This window comes from Elaeis guineensis, chromosome 7 (assembly GCF_000442705.2).
Source record: "Elaeis guineensis isolate ETL-2024a chromosome 7, EG11, whole genome shotgun sequence".
NCBI classification, from domain to species: Eukaryota; Viridiplantae; Streptophyta; class Magnoliopsida; order Arecales; family Arecaceae; genus Elaeis; species Elaeis guineensis.
This window is the reverse complement of record NC_025999.2, coordinates 75458962-75476937: the sequence shown is the minus strand read 5'-3', so window position 1 is coordinate 75476937 and position 17976 is coordinate 75458962.

Sequence of the window (17976 nt, the reverse complement as noted above, 5' to 3'; positions counted from 1 at the left end):
ATTTAGGTTTTCTGTTTTTTTATTATTTTCAAAAAAATTTTAACGGTGGGATGGGGGAGGGAGCATTTTATTGATCTGTACTCGCGGCGAAACCTACGTCTTGGACAGCCGAAGACGGCAGCGCGAAAGGCTCTGGCGGGATGGGAGACGTTGAAAGTGGGATGAGCATGGTCACCGCACACGAGGTCAGAAAGACGGTTGGGGTGGACCCATCTCCAGCCTTTTATGGTTAGCCGTTTATAAGATATGCATATGTATTGAGGATGGCGGGCACGACAGCCCTTGCGGCGCGGTAATGGTATTTATAGTAATTGGGATCCCAGTACGCTGAATCCATACCATTATATACGAGGGAACTTGCATAAAAGTTTGTAGAAAAAAATTTATGAATTTTGGAATATTCTACTTAAGATTCTATTATATTTTTTGTTTTGATAAATGTATTCACAAGATATTTAGGAATTGCGGATCATCCAATCCCGACGAAAGCGGGAGAGCAAGAACCCGCACCCCGGGTTGGTTTCCAGAGATTGCCCAGCCATCCTCTTGTCAATCCTAAACAAAAGAAAAAAAAAAAAAGTTGGTGTGGCCACCTTCATTGGTTGAGCAAGGAGCATTTACCCATCAGTCTTAGATCCTGTGACAATTTTTTTTATTAAAAAGTAGAATAAAAAAATTGATTCATCATTTTCTATACAGAAGCAAGGAAGCATACACACCCTTTTTATTTTATTTAAATAAAATATTGATAACAATAATAATTAGCTAATCAAGAAATTATTTCTTTCTTCGTATAGAGATCAGGAGGCTTCGAGCCGATGATGCTTGACACCTATTTATCTATATCATGATATATAAAAAAATGATATTCAATTCCAATTTTATTGTTGCTATATCCAATGGCAGAATGGTGCTGTTGGGGGAAAGGATTACCTATTTTTTGACATTGCTTCTCTCTTTATATAGATGTATATATCCTTAAATTATTTTTGGTCATATTACTTTATAAATCTTATTTCATCCCACATCCTCCAAGGACAATCTCCTTTCTCTAGGTTGTTTCAATGCCCCTATATATCATGCATGCCATTCATCTTATATATTGTTATATCACTTTTGTCTGTAACTTCAATCCTCACAAAAATATGCTCAATCCTTATGCCAATGACTGTATTTTCATCTCTCTCTCCAGCCCTCGGCCTTTCTCCATGCCATTGCTTGCATCATCGGCATTCTTGTCGGACTCCACCACTTGGTTGGTGGTCGACCCAAGTTTCTCTCAACCTCAAAATCTTCCATTCCACTATTATTTTCCCATCTCATCTCCTCCACATCCTCGACTGGTCTAATGTCATAGAGCCAAATGATTTTGGACCACTGGGGGCTACCACCCAGCCAACTATGTCCCTCCTTCTCTCCTTTAAGTCTTTCCCACCATAGCTCTTCATCCCCTCTATAGTACTCTTTCCTAATGGCTAATCTTTATTTTGCGTGGGGATATGATCATATAGACAAAGATGAATTGGAAGAATTTTTATGCTCATTTTTTAATGCATGTAGATATAATTACAATGAAGTAGCAAACGCGGAATCACAATCGAACAAGTCATACCGATGTGCTCGGCGATATAGAATGCCACCTAATTACACTATTATGTTTTCTGAATGTATTTGATAAGACAGTAAGACCAACTTATAATAAGCCTTTGAGCATCCCTCAGCAAGGAGTGATAGCCATCTAAAAGCCCGAACCCTATTTGCACTAAAATTGTACACTCTAGTTCTTCACTTGTGGTAAAACCCTAACATTTTCATTTATTTAATTTGGGTGACTAGTTTGGATCCAGGTGTGTTATGAGAGGCCTAGGTTTAGGGTTTATTTTGAGCATAAAAATCTTGAAATTAAAAATTCAAAAAAAAGTAAATGATCGATTAAATTAGTATGCTAAAAAGATTGTTGAAGTTGGTTCTCCAAATTTTCATGAGGGTAATTAGTTTCTTAAGCTATGTGAAATATTAATATTAAATTGATTAAATATGTTAGTTGTACTTTATATCTTGAGAATTCTATTTCCTACTAAAGGTCAGAATCCTCTTTGCATGCTTGTGTGAATGTATAATTCTAATATGTACATATATATATTATAGGTTATTTGCTATTAACTATCATTTTTATATTGATTTATGTTGGTGGGTGTGTATTAGGATTCTCATCAAACTATTAGCCCATGTCACTTCTTTATACTCTTTTTCTAAGCCATAAGATACTTAGTATTCGGCCGAGATTTGGGTTTGCTAGAGAGAGATGGAAAGGAACTAGAATGTCTATTGTACCTTAGATGTTCAAAAATTGAAATTGGATATATTTGTTGTCTAATAACATTGCAACTATTTTATCTTTTTCTCCAAAATGATAACTATATTGTCAAGATTTTATTGAATTAGTTGCTTGTGTATTTCTTAAGGTTATATGCAATGAAATGTATGGTCATGTCACGTGGGTTTGTCGTGTGATACAAGTAAAATACAAGTTCTTCTACCTTCTCCTGATCAATGTGGTTGCATTTCTACGCCAAGTTGCCGTGGTAAAAGGCAATAATTATGAGACGGAGAAGAAGCATGGTCTTGACCCCACTACCATCATTTGTGATCCACCAATTGAATCAGGCAACTTTCTTAGATCAAGCTCTCTTGTTTCGCCATTTGATCTTGATGCTCTAACAGCTCATAAAAAAATTGAGAGAAGGACAACCATCCTACTTATCAAAAGAAAAAAAAAAAAAAAAAAAAAAAAAAGACAGCCATCCTTCTTATTTTGCAAATTGTATTAGCCATTCTATCAACAAATTTGCCTCGTTATTTCCTACTCCTCCGGGGCATTTCTAGGGATGGCAACAAATCGACAGATCGGCCGATATTTTTATTCATTTTGTAATTAAACAAATTTTATATCGATACCAGTCTGTATCCATCTCTAGTCAAATTAGGTCAAATAGAGATGCGAATCAGATATATGTAAATATTATAAGATAATTATAATTTTTTAAAAAAGATATAGATTAAGACTATATTAGATCATGTTCGGATCGAGGCATACCATTATCTGTAACCAATCTGAATCTGCTTCGGATATTGTTTTAGAATTTATACTTATCCAGAGTTTTAATCGAGCTCGGCAAAATCTGCCCATTCAAATTGAATCAGATCAAGTTAGGTACTTAATGGGTTAGCTAAAATTGCCATCCTTAGGTCTTTCTTTTGTAATTTGTTTTTTACAAGAGGCTTACTTCTTTTGCCTAGATACTACCACAACCACGATAGAGAAAGGCCATGGAAGAATAGAAGGGAGTGCTTTAGACCTTGTTGATCTTCCTGGTGGAAAGCATGTTATTGATCGTAAATTGGTGTGTATGATGAAAATTAAAGCTGATGCAATGGTAGAAAGATATAGGGATAGCCTAATTGCAAAATGCTTCGTATAAGCCTATTGAATTGATTGTATTGAATCTTTTATTCATATGGCAAAAATGAAAAGTCTATCCATATTTCTTGCTTTGCATCGCTTCAACAAAGGATGACCTTTGCATCAACTAGATATGAAGAATGCTCATGTAGAGCCTCCAAAAAAAATTTACATATCTCCATCTTTATACTTATTACTTAAGGGTTGGAAAGTGTGTAAGTTGAAAAAAGCCATATATAACTGCAACAATCACCAAGAATATGATTCGATAGTTTTAGCAAACCGTTGGATACCCATGACAAGCTTGCTAATCTATTATCCTTTTTGTTGAAAAATCCTTCCTACCTTGTTCACAATCAATGTAATATCCCCTTTTTTTTGTAAATACATCTTGTAAATAATTTATTTATTAGTAAATTAAGATAATAATTTATTTATTAGTAAATTAGGGGAAGTGCATCACTTACCCCATTTTCCATCAAAAAAGGAAGAAAAAGAAAGATAGTTTTAGCAAACCCTTAGTAAACAGTGCATTGTCAATTCCTCTATAAGCACCAACTCAAGTACTAATAAGCTTTTACCCCTCCAGAGTATATTTAATTATCCATTTGTTTGTTTTATTAGAAATTGATTATAGATAATTTCTCAAAAAAAATTGTTTTTCATGGAAATCTTACTTTTTTTCATGGATTTTCTTTCAACCAAGCACATCTTTAAAAGACAAGAAAAATTACCTTTAGTTATCCTCCAAAGTGAAACAAGTTTTTTAGTAAACCAAAAGTGAAACAAGTTGCCCCACAAGCTCCCCCATGGCCGTCCTAACGCCATTCACCAACTTAAGTTTCGATTGTATCTCCCAGGGAAAGCCTTGTTGGAAGATCTACCGGTCTTGTACGGTCGCCGGGCCAAATTCCAGCAAAGTCTCAACTTATGCCTCTAGTTTCATGCTAAGTGACCCACGGCACCCATTGGTTGCCAACTGGATGCCACTACCATCATGACATTTCTTCCATTTTGCCGCTTAGCATCAGGTGCAAAACTGGGCCAATCCTGCACATCTTTGCTCAGTCAAGATGGGCTCCATCACATTGCTCTCATTGATATAATAGAGGACAATTCCGATTTTTTATGTGCCAATTCCTCGCCAAATATTCTGGATATATATATATATATATATATAAGATTCTCCATTTATTTGCATGATTTTGTTACAAAGTTTTTGCATCCTCCTAAAGCTTAAATAGCAAAAGACGCAAGAATATATTTGGTAGGAGGATTAGGCTATGAAATAGGAATAGAAATAAGTGATTTTTATTTCAATCATTTAATCGAAGAAAGTCTCATTTTTATTCTTAAAATCTAATTCTGACTCTTTTTTAATATTTAAATTTTATTCTGATGCTTATTCTAATCATGAATCAAATATATACGTGTTGTTCCAATTTTCAATCCAAACTATTCCAATTTTGATTATGTATCTGATTCCAATCACGATCCATCTTAGAACTCTGTTGCCTGGAATCTAATTCTCGGGAAAGAGACACCCATTCAAGAGCTCGGACCCACTTCCTACATTAAAACATACCAAGGTCGATGATCCGATCCTTTTCCAGTTTTGATAACTCTACTGGTCCCCCTACCTTCGGCTAAAGTGTTGACAAACAAGAATCTGGCGGTTGTTGATCTTTGTCCCATCTGGAAAACAAATGGGAAACGAATACTTAGATCGCATCCAAACAAAAGTACGAAACTTTGAATGCTCTCGTGCTTCCATTCGGCACTTCCAATTTAAATCAATCACCTTGCGTTTGCATGGATCCCACCAAACACAAAGGGTTGACTTCTGAGGACAGACCATGAACTAGATTAGGCCCCATCATCTATAAAATAAGAAAAAAAAAATGCTATTAGGTGCCAGTGATTTGTACAAAACAGTTATTTATGTCAAAATGATCATAATGTAGAGGATTGAAATTGAATCAGGTCAAATACCAACATATTCATATCCATATTTATTTTGTCTAATAAATATAAATACAAATACAAATATTATTCAGATATAAAAATTTACATTCATATTTGTTTAAAATAGATATGGATATAATTTGGATATTGAAAGTATTGCTATAATATAATTACGAATATAAGTTGGATAATAAAATTTTATGATTATAAAATGAAAGATATTATTAAATAGATCATAAATTAAGTTAATAATATATTTATATTATTATATATTTTTTTTAAAAAAATAATAAATGATATATAAAATTATGTAAGTTATAGATAGATTCGAATATTCAAATACGGATCGGATAGTTGTCTATTTATATCCATATCTAGTTTTCTTTGATGGATATGGTTTCAGATGCGGATATTATTTAGATTCTCAAAAAATTTATCTATATCCAAATTGATTCAGATACGATGATGGATCTCGATGGATATTATCTATACTATTTTTAGCCCTATTAGTATGGCATTTTATGACTTAATTAATCTTTTCAAATGGTTCCAAGTCCCTAAAGTGCATTGGACTTTTTCTCTCTTCACGGGCTAGAAACGGTGATTACAGCACTACAGCATTAATCTTTTTTCTCAAAGAAAAGATAGAATCAACCCATCAAACATTTTATTAAGATTATGAAATATCGAAATAGGCGAGGAATAAAAGATACGATAGGAAGTTCACATCAAGGTGGTACTTCCCAAGAGAAACAGAAGCCCATTTCAAGCAAAGAGATCGGACCTCTAAGCAGATTTAGCAGATGGACAATCAGCAGCGGCCCGTGTTTAAGTTTTTTCTTAATTCTTCGCTGTCTCCACATATCTCTAAAAGTTGTAAAGAATTAGCACAACCTCTCTATTTAATTCTAGAGTATGTTCAATTGAAGAGAGTTGGACTCTAGAATGAAAATGAGAGTGAGTGATACTCAATCTAGTTGCTAGATTGAAAGGAGTCTGATTTCTATTCTGATTCGCAAGGGAAATGAGAATACATCAATCTCCTGAAATCTAGTCCCTATTCTATTTTAATATTCAAATTTCATTTCAATTCTGATTTGAAATTTAATCATAAATCAAATATATTTGGAGATATGGCCACTCCAATTCCCATTTCAATCTATACCAATTCTGATTGCAAGCCAAACATATCCCTAAATTCTTTACCATTACTCAAAGATAAAAGTGAGAGCATCTTATTTCACGTTTCCTCGTTGGTTAACATCAGCACTTCAGTTGTCATGAAGGCTCTCAATTATAATCATCGGTTTCTTGAGAATCATCAGGTAAAAGATTTCAATATACTCTCCAATGTTTGTCATTTTTCCATCGTAGTAGTCATCGTTAGATGATGTTTATAGTTTTCATGCTCTATCTGCTTGTCTTTCACTAAAGAAATTCTAAGCCACTTATTCGTTCCGTAGTTCAAACTCTTGATTTGCTTAGGATTAGGATGGGTTAGTTCCGCCCATTTTATCCTATATCTATCTATCCGGCCTTCCTAAACCGGAGCCCGGACAAGTGGAACCGTTGCCCATGGAATCAAGGATCTGTGTATGTGAGGGTTGAAGCAAGGGCTGACTTTTTTAGGATCAAAACCTTGCCACCTGGCATGAAAGGCATGTACCATCTTATCTAATTCAATGATCATAATTCAAAAGTTGAACTTTAGAAAAATGTATGTTCCTTTTGTAAATATGGCTTATTGAATATTTACTCTTCAAAAATAACTATTTATACATAAACATCTCAAATTATTCTATTTGTGTGTGTCTATATATATATATGAAGGAGGAAAATCGCTTTTCCTCATAGGATCTTCCAGATTTCACCAAATCTGAGGCAGAATAAATTTAAAAAATTTATCCTACATATATTTCAGATCTAAGTCTCTAGATCTAATCTTCATATCTGATATTTAAAATCTAAAATTAAATCTAAAATTATGATGGAAGAAGAAGTACCTCAAGGGTAATCTGATTACCCTGTAGATGATCTCTGCACAGCCCGAGGTTCTGATGTAGCCACGCAAGCGCCTGGCCTCTACCGGTATCCACTCGGGCAGAATCTGAAATGCCTTCTCCTCACAAATCTACGTTCCAAAAATCAGATCTCTATCTGATTTGGAAGTACTTCAGAACTCCTTCTGAAGTTGGAGCAGCAGCCTGTCGAAGATGTCCTGCAGCCTTCTGTTCCAGGCGTCACCACGCCTTGGATCTCTACCAGATGGACGTCCAACTTTTTGGACATGAAGAGGGAAGGAAGAAGAGTAGGGAGGACATGGAGAAGAGGGGAGGGGGTGGCAGCTATTGGGTTTTGTGCATAAAACAACTTCTACCTCGAAACCCTAGGCGCAACAGGGTTTATATAGACCCTGTATGCTGTGCAGTGCCACATCATTCAACCAATCAGAAAATTCCAATAAATTTTGAAAAAATTCTGATTGATGGAGTGATGTCATCTGATCACATCAGATAAGAACCTCCATTCTCTCTCTTAAGTTGGCGCCAACATTGGATAAGCTCAAGCAAGGTGGCGCCAAAGAGTCCATGTTTATCAGGACTCTTTGGTTCTTATCCATTTGGGGCGCCCACTTTAATCCAATTGGGCTCATGCCATAATCTAATTATGGTACCCAATTCAATTAGATTTTGGCATGTAGACACTCCACAAAAATCCTCCAATGAGCTCTCTTCAGTTTAAGACCCATATGTCAACATTTGACAGATGTCCTAAAATGAAATTGGCAGGTACTAGGAATTAGCAGGTGTTGTCTTAAATTCATCTCATGAATTAAGACAAATCTTTTCTGAGCTGGACAAGCTTTATTTAGACTGAGAGAAATCTTTTCAAGATTTTTTGGATAAGTCAAATCACATTTGGCTCAGTAGAGACAGAAAAGATTACACGAGAAGAAAGTTAGGCTCAATCGTGTGCTAGCACGATTTTCTTGAACCTAATTGGATCTTATCCAAATCAATTGGGTTAGCCCAATTGATGACATCTAGATCCTAACCCTTATTTGTGTGACCCAGTTAGGTTCAATTCTGTATGGTAATGAGATATGTCGTGATCTCATCATCGACATCATCGAAACTCCTTTCGATGGACCAGAACTCTTCTGATTCAGACAATTAGAATGATCTATCATCAATATTATTCTAATTGCTCTCAAAATCCATCAGTGACACCTAGCAGTATGTGGTGGCAACCCATCAAAACTGAAGATGAACCTCTCGGTGCAGCTACTTGTGTGATTGAGTTCTTCTATCATGAGTCCCGACTGAATTAGGATTAAGGTGAACTCGTCAAACCTAACATCAGTCATATGAGTTAATCGATCGATCTGAGTTCGATGTGAAACCTCAATGGAAAACTTCTTTTTCATTATTTCACTTTGCCATGGCTATGGGCTTAAGGACTCGATCTTTCGATCATCATAGGACTACTCCTCTCATCTATCGAGGTTGATAGATCCCATTTTGGTGCAACCTAGTTCCTACAATGAATATGCTACAACCAACATACACCTCAGGATTCTGAATGGCTAGGAGACTGAGTTATGGTGTAGTCAAACTATAACACACTCAAGGTGAACTGTCGATGCACCTCAGATCAAAGAACTAGATACACAACTGCAGCATCGAGCTAGTCATTGACGAGAAGGTAGACTTCCTTATGATTGCTCAAAGTGGTCACGCTCCGTACTTTCATTCTCAACGAATATCTGTACTCTCGCTCCGATGTTTCCACACCGTAGACTCAAGATACATCTATCCTAAGGAAGCGATTGTACACTAACTTTCTGGATCGATCACCATCCTCGTGATGATCCTATGGTCAAGAGCTATTTATGAGTTAGTTATGTAAATTCATGTCTTAAATTTTCAACTCTTGAAAATATAAATTAACATTCCTACTAACTCAAAGGATGTATCACAGACACAATGTACACAATGTGATAGAAGAATAATCCTTTTATTCATTTATAGTCAAAATTATAAATTTATCCTTAGATTTGTACAGAAATGTGTCAGCCGATCTGGCATCTAGGGCACACATCTAACAAACTCCCACTTGACCTAATGCCAATTGGCTACATATCTAAGTCCTATCTTCTCAAGGTAGGCTTTGATCTTCTGTTGGCCTAATGGCTTTGTCAGTGGGTCTGCCACATTGTTTGTGGAGTCGACTCTCTTGACCTCGACATAACTTTTTTCGAGGTAATTACAGATCAGATGAAATCGTCGCTCGATGTGCTTGGACTTCTGGTGAGACCTTGGCTCCTTAGCTAAGACTATGACGCCATTATTATCGCAGTAAAGAGGTATGACATCCGATGACATCACTCCAAGCTCTATGGCAAATTTTTTACACCAGAATACCTCCTTTGTAGCTTCTGATGCAGCAATATACTCTGCCTTCATGGTGGAATCAGCAATTACCGTTTGCTTGAAACTCTTCCAGCTGACTGCACCACCATTGCAAATGAACAGACTCCCAGATGTCGACTTTCGATCATCTATATCAGACATAAAGTCTGAGTTTGTATATCCCTGAATCTGGAGTTCTCCATTCCCAAAGACTAGAAACATATCTTTAGTCATTCTCAAGTACTTAAGGATACATTTCACAGAAGTCCAGTGCTCTTCGCCTGGATTCGACTGATATCTGCTTGTGACACTCACAGCAATGGCTATATCAGGTCATGTACATAGCATGGCATACATGAGGCTCCCTATTGCCGAAGTATAAGGGATCTTGCTCATGCGTTCAATCTCCTCAAGTGTGCTAGGGCACATCTTCTTGTAGAGATGAATGTCATGTCTAAAAGGCAATAAACCTCTTTTAGAGTTTTTCATGCTAAACCTCTTTAGCACCTCCTCTATGTACATCTTCTGTGAAAGTCCGAGCATCCTATTTGGTCTATCTCTATAGACCTTAATACCCAGTATAAAGGATGCCTCTCCTAGATCTTTCATAGAGAACTTCTTAGACAACCATACTTTGACTGAGGTCAATATGGGAATGTCATTTTCAATTAGGAGGATGTCATCTACGTACAATACGAGGAAGACAACTGCGCTCTCACTTATCTTTTTGAACACACATGGTTCCTCCTCGTTCTTGATGAAATCAAACATTTTGATCACATCATTGAAATGAGTATTCCAACTCCGAGATGCTTGCTTAAGTCCATAAATAGACCTTTGCAGCTTGCAGATCTTGTGATCATCATCACTGGATGTGAAACCAAGCGGCTGCTCCATATAGATATCTTCCTCAAGATATCCATTTAAGAACGTTGTTTTCACATCCATCTGCCATATTTCATAATCGAAATAGGCTGCAACAGTAAGCAATGTGCGGATAGATTTTAGCATGGCTACGGGCGAGAAGGTATCCTGATAGTCAATGCCTTCGCGCTGACTATAACCTTTCGCTACGAGCCTAGCCTTGAATGTCTCTATATTTTCATCTGCACCTATCTTTCTCTTGAAGATCCATTTACACCCAATAGGTACAATACCTTCAGATGGATCTACCAAGGTCCAGACTTAGTTTGAGTGCATCGAGTCAATTTCTGATCTCATTATCTCTAACCATTTTTCAGAGTCAATATCTGATATCGCCTCATCATAGATCTTGGGATCATCACCATGAGCTCCATTTTCCATGAGGAACATTTTCTCTACATCCTCTTGTATAGTACCTAAGTACCTTTCAGGAGGATAAAAAATCCTAGTCAATTTACGAGGTGGAAGAGGTTGTGCTAGGACTGATTCTGATTGATTTGGTTCCTCAGGTTCTTTAGCTCGTTGCTCTTGGGAGACATTCTCCTTGAGCTTAATTATTCTTCCGATGTCACCATCTTGAATAAACTATTTTTCAAGAAAAATTATATTTCGACTCACAATCACATTGTGGTCTTCCGAAATATAGAAATAGTATCCTAATGACTCTTTAGGATATCCTATGAATCGAGCTTTAAAAGATCTGAACTCTAACTTGTCCGCCTGCTGTCGCTTGATATGAGCTGGACAACCCCAAATTTTGAGATGATTTAGACTTGGCTTCTTACCATGCCATATCTCATACGGTGTGGTAGGAACGATTTTAGAGGAAACCCTATTCAATACATAAATTGCTGTCATGAGACAATATCCCCAAAGAAACTCAGGGAGGTCCGTGAAGCTCATCATGGAATGGACCATATCTAATAGGGTCTGGTTTCTCTGTTCTAAAATCTCGTTGAGTTGAGGCATTCCAGGTGGAGTCCATTGAGAGACTATACCATTGTCCTTAAGATAGTCTAAGAACTTCCGACTAAGGTATTCACCTCTTCGATCTAATCGAAGAACCTTAATGGGCTTTCCTGTTTGTTTTTCTATCTCATGTCTGAATTCTTTGAATCTTTCAAAAGCTTCAGACTTGTGTTTTATTAGAAACACATACCCATACCTAGACATATCATCGGTAAAGGTAATGAAGTAGATGTAGTTGTCTCTAGCCGGCACATCAAATGGGCCGCACACATCTGTATGTACGAGGGCAAGTAGGTCTGTGGCCCTTTCCCCATGTCCCATAAAAGGAAGCTTGGTCATTTTGCCTTGAAGGCATGATTCACAAACTGGATATGACTCGAAAGTCAACGGACTCAATAGTCCAGATTTTTCCAATTTGTTAACCCTGTCTTTCGCTATATGACCTAGCCTTAGGTGCCATAGATACTTATCATTTAGACTATCTCTAGGTCTTTTAATTTCTATGGCATTCATATTTTGCTCAATATTAAATACAGATACATCAATATGTAGCTGATAGAGAACGTTAATAAGAAAATCATCTGCAACTTTATTATTTTCATAAAAATGTTACAATGATCCTTATGAAAACTAATCACATAGTCTCTTGTGCTAAACATGAAACAGAAATCAAATTTCTACTTGCTGCAGGCACATAATAACAGTCTCTAAGAAATAAATCTAATCCTAATGGTAATCGCAGAGGATAGGCTTTCACGGCCACGACAGCAACTCTTGCTCCATTTTTGATGCGTAGGATCATCTCTCCATCCCTCAGCCTCCTGCTCTCTTCAAGATCCTGCATAGAAGTGCACAAATGAACACTAGAACTAGAGTCAAGCACCCAACTGGATGCAGAAGAAATCGTAAGATTAGACTCTAAAATGAGCATACCTCCAGAAGGACCATCCTTCTTGTTCTTCATGGTGGCCAGGTACTGAGGACAGTTCTGCTTCCAATGGCCGTCTGATTGGCAGTTGTTGCTCTTTGAATTGATTTTGATGATTACAAAGCATTTGAGGGGGTTACTAATATTTTTCGCTTGAAAAAGACTTATTGTATTTTAGGGACAAAATCATAATTTTATCAAATTCTGATTTGAAAGCATCAAGAGAAAAAACAGAAGATTTGTGATCTATTGAAGAAAATTTTATAATTTTTGGATGTATATTTTGAAAGATATTCATGTTTGTAAAATTGAGTCGACCCCATGAGTCGACTCATGGCACAAAGGACTGAATGGCACATAGAATTTTTTGGCTGGCACAATCTGTGAGTCGACCCCATGGGTCGACCCTGAAGCATGAGTCGACCCCATGAGTCGACCTCTGCTGTTTTTAGGCCAAAATTACAGAACCATTATTTTTTGCTGTTTTTCACAGAGGTCGACCCCACGAGTCGACCCATGAGCATGAGTCGACCCCTGTGACGGAAAAGTTTCACAACGGCTAGTTTTTAACCTATTTTAAGTACATTTAATGCTCATTTAATGTGGTCTAACAGCTCTATTTCAGTCCAGATTGCTCTCCACCATTATTTGAAGATATATATAGGGACTTAAAGGAGGGAATCAAATATATAGAGAAAAAGAGAAGGGTTGTAAAAGAGGATTCCAAGCATACTTTTCAGCCCTAAGCAAGAGCCCACTCAAAGAATTCAAGAAGCTTTTAATTCAAGTTCACCAACTCCTCAAGTGCTCATTCAATTCTCCAACCACCTTGAGAAAATCGAAAAGAGCTTTCTTCTATTTGAGTAAAGTGTATTTAAAGCCTCATTCGCTCGTTAAAGAAGCTTCTTTTGTATTTTCTGTGCTGTTAATTGTAATACTCCTTTTGAGTTATTATTTTTATTTTGGAAAGATTCCAAAATATGGAAAAATTGATCCAAACCTTGAATCGGATTGTATTGGGTTAGCTTGTACCTGAAAAATAAGTGGACTAGCTTGCGGTAGCTAGAGTCGGAGGTTCTGACGAGTATATTCAAGTTGAATACAAGTTAGTGGATTGGAATTCTCAAGTAGGAGCTTGGGGAGTGGATGTAGGTGCAAGGTTAGCACCGAACCACTATTAATCCTCTTATTTGTGTCGTGCTTAATTGCTCTCCTTTTAGAACTTCTTTATTCTCTTGCATTCTTGCATTTAACCATTAGCCTTGAATCAACTATACTCTCCTTATTTATCTTGCTATTGTTAAACAATCTTCATAAGGTATAAGTTAAGTTTAAAATTTTTAGAAACTCAATTCACCCCCCCTCTTGAGTTGCATAGTTGGGCAATAAGTGGTATCAGAGCCCGGTGCTTTAGCCCTACTTTGATCTAACCAATCAAAGAGCTAAAGATCTATGGCAACTCAAGTTGGTACTTCTCTAGCTGAGGGGCAGTCCACTAACCGACCTTCACTTTTCAATGGGTCTAACTATACCTATTGGAAAGCTCGGATGAAAATCTTCATTCAAACACTCGACTATGATATGTGGAGTATCATAGTAAACGATCCTCACACACCCACTAAAATTATTGATGGTGTGAAATCAGCCAAATCCGAAAAAGATTGAGATGAGGTTGATAAGAAAATGGCCCAACTAAATGCTAAAGTCATGAATGTTTTGTATTGTGCACTAGATGCTAATGAATTCAATCGTATCTCAACATGCATGTCTGCTAAGAAAATATGAGATAGATTAGAAGTAACTCATGAAGGAACTAATCAAGTGAAAGAATCCAAAATTAATATGCTCGTGCATAAATATAAACTTTTTAAAATGGAGCATGATGAATCTATAACTAAAATATTTACTCATTTTATGGATATTATAAATGATTTAAAAAGTCTTGGTAAGTCCTATTCTAACAGTGAGCTCGTAAGAAAGATTCTCAGTTCCTTACCAAGAATTTGAGAAACCAAAGTGACCACTATCCAAGAAGCCAAAGATCTAAATATCCTATCTTTGGAAGAGCTTCTTGGATCATTGATGACACATGAGCTGAGCATGAAATAATATCAAGAGGAAGAAGTCAAAAAAAAGAGAACAATCACCCTCAAATCCACAGCTCAACTTGATGAAGAAACTGATGATTCCGAAAATGAAGAGAAGGATGAAGAGATGGCTCTCATTACTAGAAGGTTCAAGAAGTTTTTGAGGAAAAGGAAACAAGGAATGAGGAAGAGGCCACTCACAAAAGGAGAATATAGCAAAGAAAAGGATAAAGACCAACCTCTTATCTATTATGAATGCAAGAAACCGGAACACTTCAAGTCTGAATGCCCACAACTGAAGAAGGGTCCCAAGAAGTACAAGAAGAAGGCCATGATAGCCACTTGGAGTGAAAGTGATGACTCAAGCTCCGAAGAAGAAAACTCAAATGAACAAGCCAACTTGTGCCTTATGGCACATGAAAATGAGGTAAATTCTAAAACTCCTAGTGACTTTACCTTTGAAGAACTTAATGAAACTTTTTATGATTTAATTGATGAACTAAAGAAACTAGGGATAAAGAACAAAGATCTAAAATCAAAAAATCAATCTTTACTGAAATAAAATGAGGGCATTTCAATTGAAAAATCTATCCTGTTTCAAGAAAATCAAAATTTAAAGAATGAAATTGCCAAGCTAAAATCAATAGTTGAAAAATTCACCTTGAGTTCTAATAAACTTAATATGATTCTTGAAAATCAAAAGGCCATGTATGATAAGGCTGGACTTGGCTATAACCCCTTGAAGAAATAAAAGTATCTAAAAAATATCTATGTAAACTCTTCAAGTAACAAGTTTTCTAATATTACTTACTTCAAATGTGGTAGAGTAGGACATAAGTCATACACTTGTTTCTCTAACAAATCTGTAAACTCAAATGTAAAGAAAATATGGGTTCCAAAAGGAACCATTATGACTAACCAAAAAGGATCCAAGAAAGCTTGGGTACCTAAAGCAAAAACTTGACTTTTGCCTGCAGATGTGTCTAGCATCCCAAGGAGCAAACAGAAAATGGTATCTTGATAGCGGATGCTCGAGACACATGACTAGTGATGAATCCTAATTCATCACACTTGATGCTAAGAATGGAGGGATGGTCACCTTTGGAGATAATGGTAAAGGAAAGATCATCGGTATAGGTAACATTGGTATCACTCCCTCCAAGTACATTGAAAATATTTTGTTAGTAGATGGTTTAAAGCATAATTTACTAAGCATTAGTCAATTTTGTGATAAAGGATATAAAGTTATTTTTGAATCTTCTGTTTGCATTGTAACTAGTCCTATTAATGAAGGCATTAAATTTGTTGGACATAGACATGGTAATATTTATATGGTAGATTTGAATGATCTATCCAAAATAAACATGCAATGCCTATTATCCTTGAATGCTAAGATTAATGAGACTAGTTGGCTTTGGCATCGTAGGCTTACACATATTAGCATGCATTCACTTTCAAAACTCATTAAGAAGGAATTGGTTCTTGGTTTGTCAAAATTGAACTTTGAAAAGGATAGAATCTGTGATGCATGCCAACTAGGTAAACAAACAAGAGTTTCATTCAAATCTAAGAATATTATTTCAACTTCTAGACCATTAGAGCTATTGCACATGGATTTATTTGGACCTACTAGAACTACTAGTCTAGGAGAAAAATGATATGATTTTGTAATTATTGATAATTTTTCTCATTTTACATAGGTTTTCTTTTTGGCACACAAGGATGAAACTTTTCAAGTTTCTCTAAATTTTATTGAAAAGTCACAAATGAGAAAGGATTTTTAATTCAAAATATTCGAAGTGATCATGGAACCGAATTTGAAAATCAAGATTTCAAAAAATTTTATGATGAAAAAGGAATAGGCCACAATTTTTCAGCACCTAGGACACCCCAACAAAATGGGGTAGTAGAAAAGAAAAATAGAATCCTAGAAGAAATGACCCGTACCATACTATGTGAAAGCAACCTTCCAAGATACTTTTGGATGGAAGCTATTAACACAGCATATTACATATTAAATCGTGCTTTAATTAGACAAATTTTAAAGAAAACCCCCTATGAGCTTTGGAAAGGAAGAAAACCTAATATTGCATATTTTTATATTTTGGTTGTCGATGTTTTGTGTTAAACAATGGTAAAGAAAAACTTGGAAAATTTGATGCAAAATCTAATGAAGTAATTTTTCTTGGTTACTCCTCCTCTAGTAAAGCTTTTAGAGTTTTTAACAAAAGAACCTTAGTAGTAGAGGAGTCAATACATGTTGTCTTTGATGAAACTAACGATCTTCCTTCAAGGAAGAATGAAGGTGTTGATGATGCAGATCCTCTTATAGAAGGATGAAGAAGATCACTCTGAAAGATTCAACAATTTAAGATGATGAGGAACATGAAGACAAATAGGATGAGAAAGGTGAAGAACAACAAGAACAACCTCAAGGTACAAATGATCTACCCAAAGAATGGAGGTATGTTCACAATCACTCCAAGGAACTAATTATTGGTGATCCTTCACAGGGTGTAAGAACTCGTTCTTCACTTAAAAATATATTCAATCATTTTGCTTTTATCTCTCATCTTGAACCTAAAACCATTGAAGAAGCTGAAAAAGATTATAATTGGATTAATGCAATGCAAGAAGAACTTAATCAATTTGAAAGAAATAATGTATGAACTTTAGTATCAAGACCTAAAAATTATTCAATAATTGGCACAAAATGGGTTTTTAGAAATAAATTAGATGAACATGGAAATGTAATAAGAAATAAAGTAAGATTGGTTGCTAAAGATTATAATCAAGAAGAAGGAATTGATTTTGATGAGACCTTTGCACCTGTTGCTAGATTAGAGGCAATTAGACTTCTACTTGCATATGCTTGCTTTATGAAATTTAAATTATTCTAAATGAATGTCAAAAGTACCTTTTTAAATAGATATATTGCTGAAGAAGTCTATGTAGAACAACCTTCAGGTTTTGAAAATCATGCTTTTCCTAATCATATTTTTAAATTAAATAAAGCTCTATATGGTTTGAAACAAGCACCCCAGGCTTGGTATGAAAGGCTAAGTAAATTTTTACTTAATAATGGTTTTTCAAGAGGTAATGTAGACACAATCTTTTTCATTAAAAGAAATCAAGATGATATATTAGTTATACAAATATATGTTGATGACATATTTTTGGATCTACTATGAAACTCTTTGTCAAGATTTTGCAAAGCTCATGCAGGGA